Here is a 22,481-nt window from a genome sequence, read left to right as displayed (position 1 = left end):
CAAGTCACTTAACACCATGCCTCGACGTCCTCATTTATAAACAGGCAGGGTGGGGCTGTGGAGGAGACACTACAGCGTCTGGCAAAGCAGGCAGTGCTGGCACACTGCAGATGCCTCCTGTTCTCTGTAAACTGCCCGAGGAAGAGCTCTGCAGAGTTGGTATAAAGCACAAAGCTGAGGAGGAATGGATGTTTCCCTGGCCTCGCTCTGGGAAACCAGGTCCCCTCTACCAGCGAGGCCAGCAAGGGTGACAGGAACGTGGACTGTGTGCGGTGCAGCGTGGCGTGGTACAGGGAGAAGAATGGGTCGTGGCATTGGAATGACAAGGTTTGCCTATGCCCCAGCCTCAGGCCGGCAGGTGAGGTTCCTTGGCCTGGGGCGGGCAAGAATTTTAACTGGAGCAGTGCAGCCTCGATGTAGCAGAGTTCCCTTGTCCCTGGTGTGCCTGGCACTCCACAGACTAGGCAGGGGCCCCTCTGCCACACCTGTGGGGCTTGCGACCACAGCCGAGGTGGGGATGGAGGGCCCCACAGCCAGCAGGGACATCTGGTCAGGCACCACATCTACCGAGCCAGGGTCTGAAACCCAGTCACAGGGAGAACAAAGGACAGTTCTGCTTTCCTCTGTCTGCAAGGACCCACTTCCCTGCTAGGTCTTGGGGTGCAGGGAGGGCGGTGAAAAGCTGCTTATTCCAGCAGGGGAGCCGAGGCTTCTCAGCAAGGTCCCCAAGCGCCTCCTCTGTGCTCCTCACAAACCCGCGTGCTGTCACCTATGATCCTGTTCCGGTTCACATCGCCCCCAGACGGATGCTTCCCAACGCCTGGAATGCTGGCTTTGCAGTCACAGAAACCTCAGGTCCCTTCACGGTATCTGGAAGTTCAAATAGAGGGAATACCCTGGTGTGGTGGTTCACCCCTGTAATCCAGCTACTCATGAGGCTGAGGCATGAAAATTGCAAATTCAAGGCCAGCCTAGGCAATCTGTGAGACCCAGTCTCAAAATAAAGTAAAATAAATAGAATATAAAGGGAGAAAAAGTAAAGTACAATAGAATAAAGTAAAATGGAGCCCAGCATGGCAGTGCAGGCCTGTAACCTCAGCGCTCTGGACACTGAGGCTGAAGGACTACAAGTTCAAGCACAGCTTAGGCAACTGAACAACAAAAAAGGTCCAGGGATTGGCTTGTGGCCAAGTGCTGGATTCAGTGCCCAGTACCAAAGATACAAGACATGATGGAATGAAGGGGGAGCAGGGAGGGAGGGAAGGCGGAAGGGAGGAGAGAAAGAACTACCAGAGATACTTCCTGCTTTGTCATCAGATAAGTACAAACTATCAGTAGTACACACTGATCAAACACAGTTATCAGAGTACGTGAAGCATTGTGCTATGAGAACACAGGGGCTCCTTTCGTCATGTTTTATTCATGCTTCGAAGACCAGCTTGAGCACTAATCAACCCGAACTTCACAACCCAGTAAATAATGTCTCTGGCTATCTCCAACACCTGGAATGATACAGAAATAACTGAGTCCTAACCAACAAAGCCATGGGTTTTGCCAGTCCTGCTGTGAACCACTTCTACTTGTAAGTCTCAAAAATGATACATTTAGTGGACATAAAGGTGTTGTTTGGACATAAACTTCACACAAGTGTGTAAATCCCTGATTCTTACTCCTGGGCCCTGTTACCAAGCTGGGGACCAGCTGCACATCTGAGATGACAAATTGCTTCTAAAGTTCTTAGGAGCAGAATGAGCTCCCTGTTTTCGCAGGGAACGGGGAAGCAGATTCCAGTGAGAGTTTGCTCCGGGCAGAAGCCGTGAGCCTGAACCCGCCTGTGGGGGCTCAGGGCCTCCTCCTGGGCGGCAGCACAGTCCTCACCAGAAAGCACTGCACTGCGGTCTCCTGGCACTTGGGGCAGTGCTCAGTGTGTTGGAGGAGGGAGTGAGGGTGAGGGCCTTCCCCAGGCAGACTCCACTGCCACATTCTCAGGGCATCACGTGAGGGCGAGTTTCGGGGCCACCAGGGTCTTCACAATGTCCGGACTGGTTCCTGGGGAGCCCCACCCTGAGCAGGAGCAGGTTCCAGCTAATAAGGAAGAATCCATTTCAGCAGATGAAAGAAGAGGGATCAGTGCGAAACCTGAGCAGGGGCAGCGGCAATGCCAAACCTCACAATGGGCCCCGTCCAAGGCACCCCGGGCCCTTTGTCGATATGAATGATCCCTTTCTCTCATGGGACGGGGAGGAAGAACTTGAGAAGAAGGGCCCGAGTGCATTGTATGAACAAACCTCTGTCTGGGAAGCAGGGCCCCGGGTCAGGTTGCAGCTTCAGCATGGGCTTCGGTGCCTTCGGAGGGAAGGGTTGAAAGATGCTCAGACCACCGCGCTGTGATGCGGCGTTGAGCTCAGTCTCCAGATTCTCTCAGGTCCATGTGGCTTCTCCAAAGTCCTGTCTAGATGTGCAGCACACAGGGGGCAGAAACAAACTTAAAGTCCTGAAAAGGATGCTCTGCCTGCAGGGCCATCCCGCCATCCCGCCGGGTCAGCGCCTCTCAGTAATGGTCAGGAAAATGCGCCTGCCTGACAGACCCACACAATACTCTGCAAAGGTCTGAAAGGCAAGATTCCTTAAAGCACCAAATGGATTTACTGAAGAACTGGAGTCGGTAGCTCTATTATCAAAATAAAAGGAACTATGAAAGATATACCTGAACTCTGTGAACAGAAGATGGCCCCTTTCATTTGCCTGCTTAGAACTGTCCACTGAGCAGGTCCTGCAGTTGGTGGGTGGAGCTGCGTGCTGGGGACATCCTGGAACGAGACGAGGGCCTTGTGCCCCAGGAGACCGTGGTTACTCGATGCCTCCTGGAAGAGCCGACCCTCAGCCTCCAGCGCAGCCACACATCACCTGGGAAGCGTGTTGCGAAATGCTTTCCCGAGTCAGCAACCCGATGGGGGCAGGCTGAGGAGTGAGTGCGTGCAGCAAGCTCCAGAGCGAGTTCAGCGCAGGGGGCCCACGCCTTCCTGTCCTCGCCCCAGGGCTGGACACAGCAGGGCCCGTTTCTTGCTCCAGGGCCCTTACAAGTCAGCCTCGGGGTCTTCTCATGTTTTCTGGGAGCTCAGCCCTTAAACCTCGGTGCTGCATCCCATCCCAGCTCCCTCTGACAGTGCCGGCAATGTCTGCGGCAGCCTCTGGTTCGCTGACCTGAGCACGCGTCCCCCTTTCCGGGAACACGGCCTCGCTACTGTGACACCAGCGTGGTGAGGGACAGCCATGCTCAGCATGCAAGGTGCCTGAGTCTTGAAACCCTCCGTGCCACACCAGTGTCAAACTGGGACCTGAGCCATCAGCCCTTCACCGCTGCACACACACAGCCTCTAAGTGAAACCTTTCATCTCCTGGATGTTGTTTAAAATGCTGACTTAAATTCTCGGGTATAGACTATACGGAGCCAGCAGTCCATACAGGGATCTGGTATTTCTTGATTCTATTTTCAGAAAGCTACTACAGTGGAAGAACCCAGATTCCAAGTGTAATGTTCCTTCCCATAGAGCACAGGGTTAGGAGCCTGCTTGGCACGACCCCTGCCCACAGCCCATGAGTTCAGAGTGCAGAGACGACCTACAAGTTTATCCCTCGTTGTGGCAGGGTGGAACCCCAGCAGATATAAATACAGTGTTTCCTTATCCATTCATCCATCGGTGGTCATATGGGCCCCTTCCAAGACTTCACTGTTAGGAACTGTGCCCTGTAAACACGGTGTGCGTGCATCGCTGTAATATGATGACTTTACCTCTTTGGAGGACACACCCAGGCGGGGAATATCTGGGTCAAGTGGAATTTCTGTTTTTAGTTTTTGAGGCATCTCCCTTCTGATTTCCATAGTGGTCATACCAGTTTACACTCCCACCAACAATGTAGAAGTGTTCCTTTTCCCCCACAGCTTCACCAACCTTTGTTATAATTTTGTTTATTATTTACAACCATTCTTTCTAGAATAAGCTGGATCTTGGTGTTGTCTTAATTTGCATTTCTCTTGTAGTTAGTGCTATGGCCATCTGCCCTCACTCTGAAAAGTGTCCATTTTGGTTGCCCACTTTTGGATTAGGTCTTGTCTTTCGGGGAGGTCTAATATTTTTAGTTCTTTACTTATTTTTCATGTTACCCCTCTGCCTGCAGAATAGCTGGCAATTATTTTTCCCATTCTGTGGGTTGTCTCTTCACTCTGTTGGTTGTTTTCTTTGCTGTGCAGATTTCAAATTTGATATGAGCCCATTTGTTGGTTCTTGGTTTTTTCTTGTGCCACTGAGGTGCTGTTCAGAAAGCTCTTACCTATGCCTATGTCATAGAGAGTTTTACCTATTTTACCTTCCAGAAGATTAAGTATTTCTCTTTTAACATTTAGACCTTCCATCCACTTTCATTTTAGTTTAGTACATGTGAGATAGATATATGGGTCTAGACTCAATCTACTGCTTGTGGATATCTGATTTTCCCAGCACCATTTATTAAAGAGGCCAACTTTCCTCCACTGTGTGGTTTTGGCCCTTTCGTCATAGATTAGATGGCTAAATGTGCCTGGGGTTGTTTCTGCATCCTTTATTCTGTTGCACCAATCCACACATGTCTCTTTTTGTGCCAGTACCATGCTGTTTTTATCACTGTAGCTTTGTAGTAAAACTTCAGCTCTGGGATATGATGCCTCCTGCTTTTCTTTTATTACCCAGGATTTTTTTTTTTTTTTGGTTTTTCTCCGGTACCGGGAACCGAACTCACGACCTTGCACTTGCCAGGCAGGCGCTTTTGCCGCTGAGCTAAATCCCCAGCCCCTACCCAGGATTGCTTTGGTTGTCCTGGGTCTCTTCTGGTTCCATAAGAATTTTGGGATTGCTTTTCTAGTTCTGTGAGTAACACCATAGGTATTTTGACCCAGATAGCATTCAATCTGTATATCTTTTTTTTATAATATGACTATTTTGACTATATTGTTTCTGCCTATCCAGGAGCAGAGAATATCTTTTCTGATGTCCTCTTTGATCTTTTTCTATTCAGAGTGAGATAATTTTCATTGTAAAGGTCTTTCACTTTCTTAGACAGGTTAATTCCTAAGTATAGTATATCATTTTCTTGATGCTATTATGAATGGTATAGTTTTACTGAGTTCCATCTCAATGAATTTATTATTAGTGTATAGGAATAGTATTTATTTTTGTGTGTTGATTTTATGTTCTGCTACATTGCTGACTTTGCTTATTAATTCTAGAAGTCTTTTGGTGGAACTTTTTGGCTCTTGTAAGTAAAGGTTCACATCATCTGCAAATAATGATACTTTGACTTCTTTCTCCTTTCTTATCCATATCTCTTTTATTTCTTTCTCTAGCTAGTGCTTCTAGGACTATATCAAACAAGAGTAGTGATAGTAGACATCCTCATTTTGTTCCTGATTTAGGGGGAAGGCCTGCAGTTTTTTCCTATTTAATATGTTGTTTGCAGTATGTTTGTCATAAATAGCTTTTTCTTTGATTTAGATAAGTTTCTTCTATCACTATTTTCTTCAGGGTTTTTATATTAATGGATGTCAGAGTTTGTCAAAGGCTTTTTCTGTGCCTACTGAGATGATCATGGGGTTTTGTCCTTGCTTCTGTTTATGTTATAGACTACATTTATTGACTTATATATGTTGAACCATCCTTGCATTCCTAGGATGAAGCCTACTTCATCATGATTTATGATCTTTTTGATGATTTATTGCATGTTGTTTGCCAATATCTTGTTGAAGACTTTTGCATCTATGTTCATTAAAGAGATTGGCCTATAGTTCCCTTTTTTTGGTTTGGTCCTAGTCTAGTTTTGGAATCAGGGTACTGCTAAGTTCCAGGAATGACTTTGGGAGTAATACTACTTCCTTTTCAATTTCATTAAAGAGATTGAGGAGTAGTGGTATTAGATCTTCCCTAAAGTTTTTGCAAAATTTGGCAGAGAATCCACCAGATCCTGGGCTTTTCTCAGTTGGTTTTTATTACTGTTTCAATTTCTTTGCCTGTTATTGGATTATTCAGGATATTTTAGTCTTCTTAGTTCAGTTTTGCAATTTGTATGCATCTAGGAATCTCCTGATAGATAAGTTCTTGTGAGTTCTCAATTTTTTGGCATACAGGTTTATGAAGTGGTTGCTAAAAATCTTGTATTTCGGCAGTGTCCACGGTGATTTCACCTTTTTTATTTCTAATTACATTTGATTTGTGTTTCTTTCCTTCTTTGTTAAGATTCAGTGAGCACTTGCCTATTTTGCTATTTTGCTTTCAAAAATTTGCCTATTTCGCTTTCAAAAAATTTTTTTCCAAATATTTTCCATCCATGGTGAGTTGAATCAATGCATGGGTAGAAAACCCACAGGTATGGAGGGCTGGCTATATTTGCCATCTGTTGGATACTTCAGAGTAGCCAGGCATGGTGGCCCATTCCCATCATGCCAGCTACCTTAGAGGCTGAAGCAGAAGGACTGCAAATTCAAGGTCAGCCTCGACAAGTACACAGGCTCCTGTCTCAAAATAAAATAAGGGGAAAAGGGCTGAGGACACAGCTTGTTGGCAGAACACTGGCCTGACGTGCATGAGGCCCAGGTTCAAGCCCCAGTATGGAAAAGAAATCGTGTTTCATGATCTCTTACTGAAAAAAGGAGAAAATTTCTCTCCAAAGACATTGAGAGGCATGAAAACAAAATGCTCAGTTTAGTAGTGGGGTATAATAGCATCTTTTTGGGTTCACAGTTATTCTGCATAAAAGCGAGGACAGTTATTGCTGATAAAGCCATGGTAAAGTAAGAATCCAAAAGCTTGTGAGCTCTTTCAGGACTAGAACCCAGGTCTTCCTGGTGTACAAGAGAAGCTCAGTATATGTTAGTGTGATAAATGAGCCACTTGATCTGTCGAGAAATGAAAATAGTTGAGGATAACTGGCTTAATGAAAAGAAAGTGCTAGTATGCAAAGCAAGACAGCCATGTGGGCACAGAACGTCTCTTAGAGGTTGGGGGATGCGGGCCCCTGTCAGGGTACAGCCAAGACCACGGCAGAATTTCCAGGTGCACAACAGAACGCAGGCCCCCTTGCTGGAAATCACTCAGAAATCCAAGACTGTGATCACAGGGCATCCGATCAGGCGCCCAGCCCCCTGGGAGCAGGCAGCTGTGCAAAGGCCCAGAGGATGCCCCTTAGAGCCAGCCCTGCACATGCACTTTAGAGCGCACAGCACACATCCCAGGCAGAGAAGCGCCACTCCACGGGCAGTCCTTTGCTGGGTGGGGAGGGTCTGGTTGACGTGACGATTGGAGGCCATTCTGGTTCGTGGTGGCCAGGGCCCACAGACCCCATAGGTCCTCAATGTCAGGGACAGTGCTGTGCCTCAAAGAGTCTTCCTGCTCCCCTGAGAGGCATGAGGGCCCCATCAGCTGTCCTCAGTGCCTGGTTCTGACGCTCCGAGCTTAAAACCTACCAGTGTTCGCACATCCTGAGTTTACTAGAATGTGCTTACTGCATGCTGCTGCCCACCTAGAACTTTAACGTTAGAAACAGTTATATATGGTGTAAGGCTCGTGGTGTAAGGGTTTCACTGATGGACGTAACACTTCCAGAGGTGTCAGGGCACTGTGACTGTCACATCATCCAGCATGACTCAGTAGTCGCACGAGCGTCCCACTCCTTCCTGCCCCACTTTCCCAGGCAGGAACACATGATTTTGCATAAAGTATCTCCACTGCATTTTCCCTTCACAGCACAGTGAGCATTAGCTGTTCTAAATGGAAATAAGATACTAGCAGAGCTTTTCATCTCACATTAGCACAAAGGGATTTCAAAGTTTCCTCTACGCAAAGTGGGAGTGGCTTGAAAGCGTTGAGAATCATAACTTGGAGGCGTGGACAAGAAAATGTTCGAGCTGCCAGGGACTGCAGATTCCCCACCCCATGGAGGCAAGAAAATCAGGCTGAAACAGCACGTATTTCTTACCTAAGGCCACTCAGCAACCACTGGCCACACCAAGACTTGAACCCACGCTGACTCGGGCTGTGTGGAGTGCTCCTCCCTCCCGCCTTCCTCTGTGCTTCCTTCTCCCCCTCCTCCCTCGGCCTCCTTCCCTCCTTGCAGTAAGTCCACTGAGCTCTTCTATACAGTAGGCCTCGTGTACCCGCTCGATGCAGGGACAATGGGGCCACAGCCCGGCTCCCCAGGAACTGGAGGCTGGGGGCACTCGGTGCAAGACCCAAGCACAGCCAGCATGCCCAGGGCACCTGTGTTCAAGTGTCCCTGGGTCAGAGGACTGGCCTTTGTGAGCTGCAGGAGGTTCCCCCAAAGCTAGATCAGAATCTGTGGTTGTTCTGTTGCCATAAGAATGGCCCCCATTTATGGGATACAGTGTGATCACTGGAAACATGCATGTAGTGTGTGATGCCCACCTCGAGGTGGTCAGTGTTCCCACCTCCTTCAGCACCTTTCATTTCTCTGTCTTGGCAGCCTCAAACTCCTTCCTTCTAGTTCTCTGTAAGCTGTAGAACACAGTGTTATCAACCATCGTCACCTACCTGGGATCTGGACACTGAGGTGTGAGGTTTGGAGCAATAGGGATGGGGTGTTGTCATCTGAAGCCACTGCATACAGCAAACAAGACCATGTCCAACCTGGTATTATCAGTGGCCCAGAGTCCTGAGGGCCAGGGTCTTCACATCAGGGAAAACATTCTAGAAGCATAGCCCAGGCCAGGCAGGCAGCAGGCTGATCCAAAGGATACACAGCACGCTGAGACAGGCAGGGACAGGGGAGAGGGGGAAGTGGGCTCCAAGGGCCTGACACACCTTTGGGTCTCTACGGGTCCCAGACCGAGAAACAGCCAGCCAGGGCCAGCGATGCTGTGGACATCTCGCTGGTTCTCACCCACCTTGGAGCAGACCTCAGTAGCCAACACGGAGTGTGCTAACAAGCAGCAAAGGAAGGGTTTACTGGACACAAGTGCTTTTCATTAGCCGGGACTGAAGGGAAATAAAATGAGCTGACCCACTCGTGACAGCCATGGCCTGCAGCCCGCTGAGCACCAACCAGACAGGAAAGCAAGGAAGAGGAAGTCAGATGAGACAGCCACTGTGAGCTCATCGGAGCATTAGAAAAGAATTTCTAGGGGGCCAGGTTGTCTGCTGCCCCTCACCCCTCTCCCTCACTGCAAACCGCCCAGGAAGCCGGAGCCAGGTCATGCAGCAGCTGCGTCCTGGACCCACAGCCAGAGCAGGCTGGGCCTTGTGTGGTGATTCTTTCTGATCTGCACCTCTGCCCCACAGGGATGCACCATTTCCCTGTGTTGTGGTTCAGGGGACATTGCAAGGAAAACAATATAATACAGGACACATATTTTATAAGATTATTTATAATAGTCACCCAAAGAATCATGTATAAGGGAGTACAGGAAATCTGTCCACACACCAAAGACTAAAGAATCCAGCTGAGGGCCTGTATCCCATGATAACGTCCTGCATGAGTCCAGCTGAAGACCTACAGCTCATAACAATGCCTCATGCAAGCCTGTTCCATGGATCTGCACTGGGAAGACCCAGAGGTCAATAGTGGAAGCTACAAAGTCTGTGCCGGCGGGATGGAGGATCTGTGCTAGCAGGCTGAGGGATCTGCACTGGAGCCAGAAAGTGATGTTAAGTAAGAACCGGAGCTCCCCTGAAAAGCGCCAGGGGTATCCTCAGTGACAGTGAGATCCTGAGCTCCTCCGAAGGTGAGGACAGCCGAGTTCCCAACAGGAAAGCCAACGCGACAAGCTCCCCCAGGAGACAGCTGTGTACCTTCTTCCCCTCCGGAGCCAGGAAGCAATGCTCAAAGTGAGGACCAGAGCTCCCTGAAAGTGAACTGAAGGTATTGTCAGCGTCAAAAAGGTTCTAAGCTCCTTGGAGGATGAAAACAGCTGAGTTCATCAGGAAAGCCAGCATGACAAGCTCCTCCAAGAGAATCAACAACTGCTCCGTACAGCTTCTCAACAGCTTCCAACAGGCTCCCAACAGCTTCTTCCAGCTCCCAACAGCCTTCCTCCTTCTTCTCCAGTTCTGCCTGTTATGCTGCTGGCAACAATCCCCAGGTGGGCCTCCCACACCCAGCACCACGCTTACTCAGTTCAGCTGGGTGTTACAAGCTGACCACCAACTGTCAGTCCACCACACCCCACATTACAAAGAAAGACACAAACGCTCACAAAGCGGCTCTTACACGGCGGGACTGGAGTAGAACTGAGATCTCGGCCTGTGCTTGAAAATTCAAGACAGGATTTCCTAGCCAAGTTCTGAACTGGATCCACTCCACCCAACACACACTGGCAAAATTTTTATTTTTATCGAGCAGTTGCTATGTCCGCAGCAATCCAACACGGTGCCATGGCCTTGGCCGCCAGTGTAGCTGCTGGCCCCCTGGCACCTCCACTGCACAGGTAAGAAGGCCTGGGGCGAGGGAGGAGCTTGCCCACAGGCTCCTCCCCAGCTGGGCTGAATGAGACCTAAAACACATCATTATCCAAGTCCAGACCACGCTCGTAACCTCCTCCTAGCAGCTCATGAACAGAGGAGGAGTGAGGGATGACCGGCAGCCTCTGCCACAGAAGAACCAAGCAGCTAAGGCACTGGCTGTCCTACAGCTGTCACTGGACACAGCAAGACGGCCACTGCAACGGCAGCTAAGTGCTTCTCTGCACCAGGCAGGGACTCGGCCTTGATGCCCATGCTTGGGAGGGAAGGCATGCTGCCCCCTGGCTGGGCACAAGGTAACAGCCCATAGGAGGGAGCCTGGGAGGATGGGCCTCGTGCACAATCAACTGACAGACAGCCACTGTCACTGCCACCAGGACAGCCACTGTCCCCACGGGGACACTGCATGGTGGGCACCAGATGCCACCCACGCAGGAAGAGTTCAAGCAGGAAGGCAACATGAGCCTCAGCCTGAGCGAACCTGGAGCCCAAACCCACATCAGCACTCAGGCCCCTGCGGAGCGCTCACTCCATGAGACCCAAAGGAGCCCAACTCACCCAGCAGCCAAGAGAGCAGCCCAAGCCAGCTCTGACTCGTGGCTGGTACATTGCAGGCAGAGGGGAACTGCGCCCATCGTTTGTCCGTTGTGCTGAAATGGTGTTACACAACTCCACACACCACACTGCCCACGCATCCTGCAACCCAGTCGGCTCTGAGGCGTACTGCAGATATTCAGGCACACCCGTGAAAACAGGTGAAACTCAGTTCAATTCAACAATGTGGAAATCTTATTCTGAGGAAAATAACATCAGGACAACCTAAGAATTATTCAGCCCAGTGTGGTAGTAATCTCAGCTACTCGGGAGGCTGAGGCAGGCTCCCAAGTTTAATGCAGCCAAGGCAACTTAGTGAGAGCCTAACTCAGCACAAAATGCAACTTTTTAAATGGGGCAAGGGTAGAGTTTGGTGCTCTGCGGGCTCACTCCTCAGAGCCACCAGAGATAACTATTCATGTTATTCACTCAACAAATAGTCAGCCAAGCCGCAGTGCCTATGACACGAGATGCTTCGGGGGACACAGAGTTACTCTGACTCTAGGAAACAGAGGACCTGCAGTCTGAAGGAGCAGTGACACTGTATAGATGGGTAAAACCAGCGACAGAAATGACAAATGTGACTCACAGAGAGAAGTTCAGAGAAAGGACTTTCACAGCCGGCCGCATCACGGCGCTGGGAGGGGCGTCCATCGACTGCCTACACGGATGCCGAATCTTCTCTCACCCTTGTGCTGGTCCAGGATGAAAACTGCAGTAGAGGGAGAGGACAACTATGAGCAAGTGCGGGGCAGTGGCCGCAGTGGGAAGACCACGGCATCCCCTGGGTGGAAAGGATGAGGGACAGCGGCCATGGCAGGAGGAAGAGAGGGACACAGCCCTGCAGCCGAGCAAGGGCGCAGCTCTCAGAGAGGCGTGGGAAGCCCAGGGCATGCAGGCAGCCAGGGACGAGGGACGGGCGAGGGAGCTGCTGTCCCTGTCCCAGGGAATGAACGGTGGTAGGCAGCCTGGGGCAGAGGTGAGAGGTCCGGGGCTGCCAGCAGGGCGCACACTGGCCGGCAGCTCTGGGAAGGCAGAGGGCACTGATGAAGAACAAATACAGAACATTGGGAAGCCGAGAACACACATCTGTTGTGGCATAAATTCCCATGCAAAGCACTCAGTATCAAGTGTACTGGGTGAGAGCTCTTGCCTCAGAGTGGGGGGAACATGAGCTCTCTAGGGCTTCTCCTTGCTGAGACATGCTACCCGCCGCCCAGCTGGGAGGAGGAGATTTAACGTGCTCATCGCTTCTGTCCATGGTCAGCTGGTGGCAAGGCAGGAGACCGTGGCGGAAGGGGAGAGTGGAGCAAAGCTGCTTAGGTCGTGGCATCCAGGAAGCAGAGCAGGGGACAGTGCCAGACAGTAAGGGGCCAGGGACACTGACCCCCCCAAGGCCACATCTCCATGGCCACTCGGACACTCCCCAGGAGTGTCCCAGAGGGATCCCAAGCTAACCGAGCTGGGATCCCAAGCTGCCCTAACGGGGCGGACCCAGCATGGGCAGAGGGTCACCAAGAGTGCAGACACACAAGGTCAGGCCTTTTGGGTGGGGAGAGAACATGGCATGGGGTTGACCCTGGCGATAAATAGTTCTCTCCCAGGCATCGGCACTAGTTGGTAAACTCCTGTGCCGCAAAGGCTTGTGAAGCCACCTCGGGTCATAGGAGGAGTGGCACGGTCAGTGGGCACCATTCTCTGTGGGCCAGGAAGAGTGGCGGTCAGCCACAGCCATCTGCGGAGAAGAGGCCAGAGAGAAAGCAAGCACATAAGAAGTGGGGGAAGAGAGGCCAGGGAGTGAGGGTGGGAAGCTGAGGTCCCATGAGAAGTGGGCATGTCAAGACCTCGAATGTGGCCCCAGAAGCTTTTTCTAAGACAGCCACAAGCAAGGGCTCAGATACCAGCCCCCTTGCTGCCTCTGTCTCACTAAAGAGAAAGGACGCTCGTAACCTGACTGAAGGTGACGACAGCAGACGTCCCGATGTCAGATGGGAAAAGGAAGGTGGGAAGCCCACTCCTCCATCCTCAGTGGCCCTCCACTCAATGAGCCCAAGAACCCAGGAGCTCGAGGTGCACGCGGCCTTGCACACCATGCACCGTCCAGGGCAAACCTGAGGCTGACCACTTCCCCCAGCAGCACAAGCGGGCTGTGAGCCCACCCCACCTCCAACACCCAGTCGGTGATTTGGGGGGCTGGGATGTGGCCAGGGCCTCAGCGAGCTAGACCAAACCCTCCTGCTGCACCCCATCCTCCCTGCAGGACTTGCTGTTTCCTTTAGGTTAGGACCCTCAAGATGAGTTTCCCCCTCAGGTCAAAGCCTTGCACGTGTGACGCAGTGCTACTGCAGATCTCTGGAAGCCCTTCTCTTCCTCAGCTGAAATGCTGTGCCCTGCCCCCCGCCCTCTGCTCCTGGCACCCCATGTCACCCTGGATTCCAAGAATCTGGCTGTCTGAAGTAGCTAACGTGAGTGGAAGTGTGCGTGTTTGTGTCTCTGTGAGGGAGTCCTTCCCCAGTGCCCCGGTGTCCTGCTCCTCCAGCTGTATCCACGCTGTGGTGCTCAGCAGAGTCCCCTCCCCAAGAGGCAGCGCGGCACGTGCCACGCTGAGGTGCGCACCATCTCCTCCTCTTCCGCTCCTCCTCCACGGACCGGGACTGTCCTGCACCTCAGCAGCTGTGACCGGGGCTGCAGCGGATGTGGAGTGGTATTGGCTCCGTGACCCTGCGCTGGCTCTCCTGGGTAAACACGCAGCGTGGCATTGCTGAAGCACAGAGCGCTCTTGGGTGGGTAACTTAGGGTTTTGAGCACTGTCTGCACTGTCTGCCAGGCAGCTGCACCCTGCGCCTTGCTGCCCACAATGTCCAAGGTTCCAACTTTTCCATGTCCTCTCCAAATCCCTTTCTGGACTCCGGGGTGGCAGCACCACAGGGGCTTTTGGGAAGGGCAGTCACTGCCCGGAGCCAGCATGAGGCCAGCCCCAGATCCCATGGTCCCCGGTTCCTGCGTGCAAAGTGCAGAGTGCAGAGCAGGACTGGGGGTGACAGCAGCATAAGCTGTGGCTCAGAGCATTTTTCACATGAAGAGTTAATGAGGGTGCCTGCTCAGGAAGCCCCACAGAACGGCGCTCTGAGTGTAGAACATGCGCTCTTACGGTAGGTGGTGTTATTGTTACATGTTCATACAGACAGCGCTAATTAACCATCTGAAAGGCCACATCGTTAAATGATTTCCCGGTTTAAAGCCCTGCAGGTTTAGCACACCCCGAGCTCAGGTCTAAGGCTCCAGCATGCTCTCCAGCCTGCGCTGGGCAGAGCACAGGCTGCTCTGGAGCAGAGGGAGGGCAGGAGAGGAAGGGGTCTGGCCAGACACACCAGGCACAGCACCTGGGCTCACGGAGCAGAGACACAGGCCAACCACACCAGGCTGGCGGGGAACACAGGCCCTGACAATGTCTTGTTCATGAAGATGTGAGAATCGGAGATCTTCTCAAAGACTGCACTTGAAAACTCAAGTCCTGGGGCTTGTTTTCCATCTCTGACCTCGTCCTCCACCTGTGACCTCGTCCTCTGCACCGTCGGGGTCTGAGTGGGTGGCTCCCCAGACCTGGGCTGGGGTTTCCCTGCAGGGAGCGCTCTCAGGAGCACACAAAGCCTTTTTGTCTCCACCGGAAACAGCTCAAGTGCAGAGCAGCGGGAAGAGGCTCCTTCCAGGAGAGAGAGGGAGAGAGACCCTTGCCCTCGCACACCCAGCCTGCTCTTGCTTGGAGGCAGGCCTCGCCCCCAAGCAGGCTGGGTCAGGCCTCACACAGGCGCAGGGCCCAGTTCCCAGTTCCCAGGCCAAGTGGGCTTGTCCCGGGATGTACCTTGGCAGGCGGCACTGTGGCAGCCTCCTGCGGGGAAGGTGCTGGTGCTCAGGCGCCTCTGGGAGCAGCGCCCATATGCGCTCACACGGCGAAGCAGCGGTGTCTGGCCAACTGGGCCGCCCAGTCTCACCGCATGGAGCCAGGAGCAGCCCGCCCATGCTAGCATGGTCTCCTAGAGCCGTCCCCGCCCAGGGCCCTCCCAGCAGCATCCTGGGCCCCGGGCTCTGAGGGGACAGGAACATGGGCAGCACCCACACTTACTGTTTGTACCACGACGTTTTCAGTTCTGTGGGTTCAGTTTGGTCAGCTCGGTCTAGGAGGCCTGAGCTCAGGTCTGGGAGAATCACCTCACCACCTCCCAGCGGTCCAAACACACCACAGAGCCGACCCAACCCCCAGGAAATCAGCTCTGTCTCTGGATGAGAGTGCTTCAAGTAATTGTAGTAGTTCTGCGTTATACGACAGTGACGTGAAAAACCTACCTGGCCCTCAAACAAATGTACCGTTTCTGTCAGGTTTCCTGTTGAGAAATTACTGCAGGGTCTTTCGTAGGAAATAAGAAAATGTGCTCCCAGCACTGTGCTACGTACTGGGGAGGGGGATTTAAAATATGTTTTTAATCACGTGTTTGCCCTCACAGTGGTTAAAATCCAACAGGGGTATGGTGCGGGGCATGTGCAAAAAGACAGATCTTGAGGCCAGAGCTAGAATCAGCAAGGTGATGGTAGAGCAGTAGTTGAGGGCAGGCGTGGTTGACTCCCCAGGTGTTGGACACAGGGCAGAGCAGGGCTGGGGTGGCCCGGTGCTCAGGAGAGGCTTCCTCGTGGGGAGAATTTCGAGGGATCTGGAAGGCTGGGCAAAGTGGGTCAAAGCACCAAACTGAAATGGCTCCTGATGCCCACTTTTCCTTCTTCAGAGAAGACTCCCAGTGTCCAGGTTGTAGGCAATGCTCTGTGCCCGGCACTCTGTAGGGAATCAGGGAGACCCTCACCCCAGAGCCACTTGGTAGAGGGAAGACCTTTCTTGCTCTAGACAGAGGGTTCAGTAGAAAGATTATGGACTGTGCTGGTCTCCAACCCTGGCAGCACTTGTGTTTCACCTCCCAGAAATTCCATTGCTTTAATCCTTTATCTCTAACATGGAACCCTTCCTGCAGCAGAACCTGGACCTCATGGTGGGTTTGAATGCAATGCTTCCGGCACACAGCAGGCAAGAGATTCAGTCCCCATCCCTTGTGCTGCTCCCCTCTCTGCCATCTTGTCATAGTTACTCCAGTGTCCCATTCAGCTGCACACCCCACAGCCTGCAAGCCGCAGGCAGGCTCCTTCCAGAACACCCTGCACCACACCTGGCACAAGAAAGGTTCTCAGTGGCATTTTGTTCAGACCACTTGCGGTGCCTGGAACCCATCATACCTGCTCATGCCTTTTCATACTAATGCTGTTACTCCTCCATCTGCTTGGGATAGCCCCCTTCTCTCCTTCCATTCATCAACGAGCTAATGAGGTAACCATTCCCTTCCTCCCAAGCATCTCAGGCATCTCATCCTCCAGGCAGACTTCCTTGCCTCTATATCCCACCCCAAACTAAAGTACCCCTCCTCATTATCCCTAAGAATGACTGCAACAGCATAAGAGTCCAGGAAATGGCTATGACTTGGACAGTTGGATGGTTGGATGGTTGGATGGATGGATGGACGGATGGATGGACAGATGGATGGGTGGATGATCAAGTATTCCAATCAATTTGTCAAATGTTCATTTCATGTTTGGGTGCAAGTGTAAAGTACGTTTTATGAAGGTAAATCTCTTCAGAGTTGGAAGCTAAGCTCTCTGTGAATATGAGGGAGCCCATAATTTAGGTTCAGTTTCATAATGTACTAAACACAGCATGGACAATTCCTGCTCAGCACACACACACACTACCACTCATCAGAAATAGCAGGTAAGCAACATCATTAAGAGAAACTGCATAAACCCAAGGCAAATAAAGCACTCCCTCTGGATGTCTCGAAGGCAAATTTAAGACACAGTCCTTGGAGGTGAGACTCCTTACCAACAGTCAGACTTAGGAAGCAAAAGACCCATACAGTACATGTCAGGAGGGAACAGTTTCTGTCCATGGTGAGTGAAGTAGCTGCTCTTAGAGCCCTGCGTGAAGCCCAGGCTTCCCCGAGCAGAGGCCAGGAGAGCCAGACTCTCAGCTTCACATCATCCACAAAACCCCCGACACCCTCTCCCCACCGCAACACACAACTTTGTTAAGTATTTTGCAAGCACAAGAAAAATAAGTACTGCTTATTCAAAGTAGAACACCATGAAATTTGTCTTTAACAAAAGTCATAGAACAAAAACAAAACCAAGAAATTGGATTCAAATATTAGATCTAGGAAAATATAGTATAGAATTTAATTTAAAAGTGTATATGATCTGTGATCATTTTAAAGGAAACTGCCAAACCACGAGAAAGGAACGCCCACTGGTTACCGCATGCCAGGCCATCTACTGGGCCCGGGGATGCAGGTTGGAGGGCACAGTTGTGCCTCCCATGCAGGGTAAAGGCTGCCGCATAACACAGTCCCGTGCAGGGACAGCGGCCCAGAGCGCACAGAGAATCACCCACAGCCAGTCTCGCCAGAGGCCTTCTGAGGGAACAGCACTGGAAAGAAGGCACTGTGAAGACTAAATAGGGGTGTCCAGGGTGAAAAACAGAGGATACAGACCCCATGTGGCCAGAGTGGCATCACAGAGGCAGAGGTCAGGCACACAGTGTGACCCCAGGACAGAGGAGGAGGTCGCTGAAGAGAGGTGGACCCAGTTCGCATCACGGCCCGGCCTGTGTGCGCAGCTGGGCTCCTACTCTCATCACGGCCTGGTCTGTGTGCACAGCTGGGCTTCTACCAGGACATCAGGCATGAGCTGCTGAAGGCCGGGGAGGCCTATGAGAACGCAGCTCGCACTCAGAATGATCTTTCTGGTGTGGGCGGAGGCTGGGCTGGAGCGGGAGGCTGGGACAAAAAGGAAACAAGAGTAGACGTGGTGAGAAAGTCAAAGGCCTGGGCCCAGGGCAGTGGCCGCAGGACAGGCTTCTGTGGGCTGTGGGCCTGCAAGCTGTGGTCGGAACCGCGCCCTGGTGGACAGAAGTCCCAGCAAACAGCAGAGCGTCTGCCGAGGTTTCCTTTGCATTTCTTCTCATGTGCTCTCTGAAAGTGTGTGGTCTGGAGGGGAAGTGTGTCTTAGCATCGCTGTGGACAGAATCCCCACATTCTGGTCCCGCCTTGGTCTCTAGCTGTGAGTCACTTGCTCCCTCTGAGACTCAGTGTCCTCAGGTATAATTTAGGTCATAAATCTTACCTCCTAACTTTGCATAAGGGTTTAATAAAGTAATGTGGTATATTATTGCTTAGCCAAAGAAGCTGCAAAAACGAAGTAAATCATCTCACACTGTATCGTGTTAGGAATATTTTGGGTGCAAATGCCAGAAAAATAAACTGAGCTGGCTCTCTAGAAATGTGGACAAGTTGGGAATCTGTGAGCAGAGCTGGCTTCAGACACTGCTTGACTCAGGCTGAGATGGGGCCACAGCTCTTGGCTTTCTTTGCTCCCCTGTGATGGCTCCGTTCTCAGACCCACCTCATCTGGCCCTCCTGTCCTAGCACCTTCATCACAGGCCACGCCACACCACACCACGCCCTCTTCCCTTAGGCTCTTCACCAGCCTGGGCAGATGCGCATCGCCTGAGCTGGAACAGGCCCGTGCCTGTGACTGGACGGGATTCGGGTGTTGGCTTATGATCATGTCAAGCTCACCACATCTGGGGTATCTGCGAGAACAGAACTGAGAAGGAGGGAGGTACAGTTCTTTCACCAAAACACATGAGTCTCGTCATGCAAAGTAATGGAAGAAGTGCTGAATGCAAACCCACAGCTGTTCGCCCACACACCTGCTGCAGGAGGCACACCACTCAGGACCTCTGTTGCTGAGCAAAGGTGCAGGTCACCTGTCGAGCCATGGGGGCCAGAAGCCAGTGCCAGAGGGATGTGGCCTTTTCTATTCATGTCATAAGCATAAAACAATTGCTTCCTCTCAAGCTTTGAAGCTTCTCCACGTACTCTCCAAACACCGCACACTGCCTGGGTCACCAGGGCTCCTTGAAAAGCGCTTGTGGGCTGGGAGGAGCCTCCTGCAGTGAAAGCTGCCCTAATCTATCAGCAGGAATCAGATAAGAGAACCTGAAGGTGATCGATAGTAACAGGATTTCTAAGACACACCCGTTTCCCCCTTGTAAACTTCCTTCTGACCCCCAGGACCTCCCATCTCTATAGATTTAAACCATCTCACCCATCTTTTACCCAGCCACCTTGGAAGTCATTACCAGCTTGCACTCCATCCAAAAATGTTCAAGGACAGTGAACACAGAGCCCTCGAGAAAGATGAGTGTCACCAGCCCAGACGCTGAGCGCTCTGCACGTAGGAGAGCAGAGGGTGCAGCAAGTCCCGCCCACGCGGGTGACTTCCCACACAGCAGGCCCAAGAGACTGGACCTCAGCCTCTGTATCCCTCAGCCCTGCGCCTCGGTGCTCTAGAGCTCCGGTCAGAGGGCAAGCGCCCAGTGGGAAAAGGCCACATCGCCCTGGTCCCTGATTCCAGCACTGACCACAACACCTGCCCGTGGCGACCTTCCACCGACGCCCCCTGAGTCAGGGCACTCACAGTCTGGGCACAGCAAATATGATGGTCTAAACGACAGGTCTGAACTTGAAGATCTGACAGCCTTTCGGGTAGAAAATGAACACCCAACTGGTGTGGGAAAGGCACACGCTCTAAGTGCACCGCACAGGCATGTGGCCCTTCTCTCTCCAAAGTACACAGTCCCTTCTCGCTTGAGGCTCAGGACAAAGCGAGCAAATCTGCCGAGCAAATCTGCTAGCTCCGCCTGAGACCTGAGCCCATGATGGGAGATGCGACAGACAGAGATGCTCAGCCAAGCGCCAGCGACTTAGTAATGGACAGTCTGAGCCGTGGCCGCTGGCCGCAGGCATAGGTCTCCTCCCGACGGCCCTGCGGCCCCTCAGAGGACTGGATGGGGGTGGTGGGGGTGAACAGAGAAGACGGTTGATGAGAAGTTCTCTGGGAACCCGGGTATGTTTCTGAAGACCTGCAGCGTCGAAAGCCCTGGCCTCACCGTTCTCCCTCGGGTCGCCACCCTTTCACAGATGAAAGAGCAGAGAGCGCCCGGTGTCCAGACGACACTGAGTGGCAAAACCAGCCAGCAGCCACGTTGAAACCAGAGCCCGAGGCGCCCAAGTTACTGCTCCCCTTTTGCTTCCTGCCTGGGCTCAAAACCTCCGAGTCAGAATCGCTGGGTGGTCGGAGCAGAGGAGCCCCCAGTCTGGGAAGGCTGTCCAGCGCTGCTCGGCACCTGCTTGGGGACGGGCTGTCTGCCGCGAGGCACCGTCCACCCACCTGGGAAGCCTCCGCGCCACTCTTCCCGCACCAGCAGAGGACTCTGCGTCTGTCCCTCCCGTCGCCTCCCCAGCCAGTCTCACTCTGTTCAGGGGGACGGTGTTCCTGCCGTGTGTCAGGACCCATGGATGGGTGTGGACAGTGGCCTAGCGGCGGCCGGGCCAGAGGGAGCCGCATGAACAGGTTGTTGGGGCTGGAGCAAGGCCAGGCCAGCAGGCGTCCAGCCTCAGTGCTCCTCTCTGTGGACTACAGCACAGACTGAGAGTGTCCCCATTTCAGGGTTCTCAGCAAAGCGCTGACCTTGCGCTTTCGGCCCCGTCCGCACTTGCTGCCCTCTTTACCATGTGTGAATAAAGACGCAAATGTGCTGGGGTGTCACTGCCTCTCCATCAGAGGTCGGGTCCCACCTGGACCCAACTTTTCCTTATGTGTCTTGTTTCTTCTTAATCTCCTGTTGCCGCCTCTCGGGACCTCGCTCCCTGCACAGGTGGCGGCAGAGGGGCACCTCTGTCAGGCAGGTTGCGTCTTTGAAAGGCTACAGTGTGTACCCAGGTCACAGTGGGCAAGGCGGGCAGGGCTCTGCCTTCCACACCACGTCGTTTGCATTGGCGTCTGAGCAGACCGAAGATGCGCATCTTCCTGCAGACGGAGCTGCTGAGCGTGGGCAGACAGCTCCCTGCGCACTGCTCTCTGCTTTACAAGTCAGTAAATGTTCAGAGCTCCCAATGCAATGCATGAGGTTAATTAATAACATGTAAAAGTTTATAGTTTATACAGCACAATCCCATAAACATTTATTTGTATGCTAATAGAGAGTAATGGCCCTGTGAGCATAGAATCAGGCAGCAGGGGGTGGGGGCTGGCGTGCACGGCCAAAGGCTGTCAGTAGGCCCCTCCCGGTCGTTTAAATCAAGAGTACCGCTGCGATCAAAAATATGGGTAGTGCTTATTTTTTAAAAAATGTATCACAGAAAAAGACATTATCATGAACCCCTGGGGCCAAAATACTCCCCTTACTTCAGACACTTATCCCATTGTTCTTGACACTTTCTGAAGCCGTTCTGGAAGTCTTCTTCCCTAAGCATCTTCGGTTAAGCTGTGCTGGCTGCCTTCGTGTCCCAAAGTGATTCAAATGCTTTTGAGGTCATCCTGACTTTGGGATGAGCCGGAAGTCACATGGTGACAGGCCTGGTGAGTAAGGTAGATGAGGACAGGACGCAGGGTCGGGTTTGCATTTGATAGAAATCTCTATGCCTGAAGCAATATGTGACAGGGTGTCCTCGTGTTGGAGTGTGAAACTATTTGCTCACTTCCCAGGCTACAGTCTGCACCCCCCTTTCTCACACCCCTGAAAAGCCTGCGTGGTGTTTGGAGTCCTCACCGTGTTCCTGGGCACAAACTCAGCTCCCCAACTCCATCAAGGTCAAAAGCACTGTCAGTATCCTGCTGGTGTTGGATCTTGACTGACATTTTTCACCTGAGGAGACCTGGGTGATCCTGGGAACCCTGAACCTTGGCCCCAAGGTCCTAACCACAGACCCAAGTTCCATCTCGGGGATGACATTTCTGAGACAGCTGGAATCTGAAGCAGCGGATCATGCTCCAGTGAGCTGTCCGGATCCCATGTAGTGTATCGGCGAGCCACGACTCACAGCGCACTTTGAAGCACATCTCCCTGGCGGCAGCTTGCAACTGCGCGAGCAGCACCACCAACACTGGCCATGCCCGGCCACGCCGCAGGCCCTGCTGTTGGTCGGCGGCGCTGGGCTGCAGCCCGGACCGTGTTTTGTCAGAGCGGGGTAGCAGGCACGACCACCCTATAGCTCCCTCTACAGGTCGCACCTCTGGTGACGGTGACCGGGCGAGAAGGCTGGCCTTGGGTCTGCAGATCTAAGGTTCCGCCCTTAAACATGGAGAACAGACACGCCCTGAAGTGCACTCTGCGCCAGGGCTTGCGGAGGACTTCCCACGGACACCCCTGTCTGGGCGTCAGTGCTCTCTTGACTCCCAGAAAGTCTTGCGCCACCTCTTCCAGATGGATAAAGTCTAGACAAGTAG

At 52.4% G+C, this 22,481-nt stretch overlaps 1 long non-coding RNA gene across 3 annotated transcripts; it reads right to left on the bottom strand.

Moving 5' to 3' along the window:
* Positions 1 to 1,409: 1,409 nt before the first annotated feature.
* On the bottom strand, positions 1,410 to 11,186 carry LOC106148533. Of its 3 annotated transcripts, XR_001234074.1 has the most exons (4): positions 8,577 to 9,050; positions 2,708 to 2,828; positions 2,289 to 2,452; positions 1,410 to 2,139 (listed from the first exon to the last, which is right to left on the bottom strand). It is a non-coding gene; the product is annotated as an uncharacterized LOC106148533 (long non-coding RNA). The 3 variants fall into 3 exon arrangements; XR_001234073.1 differs by lacking the exon at positions 8,577 to 9,050 and adding an exon at positions 11,061 to 11,186 and having other exon boundaries at positions 1,410 to 2,452; XR_001234072.1 differs by having other exon boundaries at positions 1,410 to 2,452.
* Between the last annotated feature and the right edge of the window lie 11,295 nt (positions 11,187 to 22,481).

This window comes from Chinchilla lanigera, unplaced genomic scaffold, assembly GCF_000276665.1.
Source record: "Chinchilla lanigera isolate Chin_1 unplaced genomic scaffold, ChiLan1.0 scaffold00022, whole genome shotgun sequence".
Lineage (NCBI taxonomy): Eukaryota > Metazoa > Chordata > Mammalia > Rodentia > Chinchillidae > Chinchilla > Chinchilla lanigera.
Note: the sequence above shows the minus strand (reverse complement) of the source record. Positions and strands in the feature narration are given on the sequence as shown.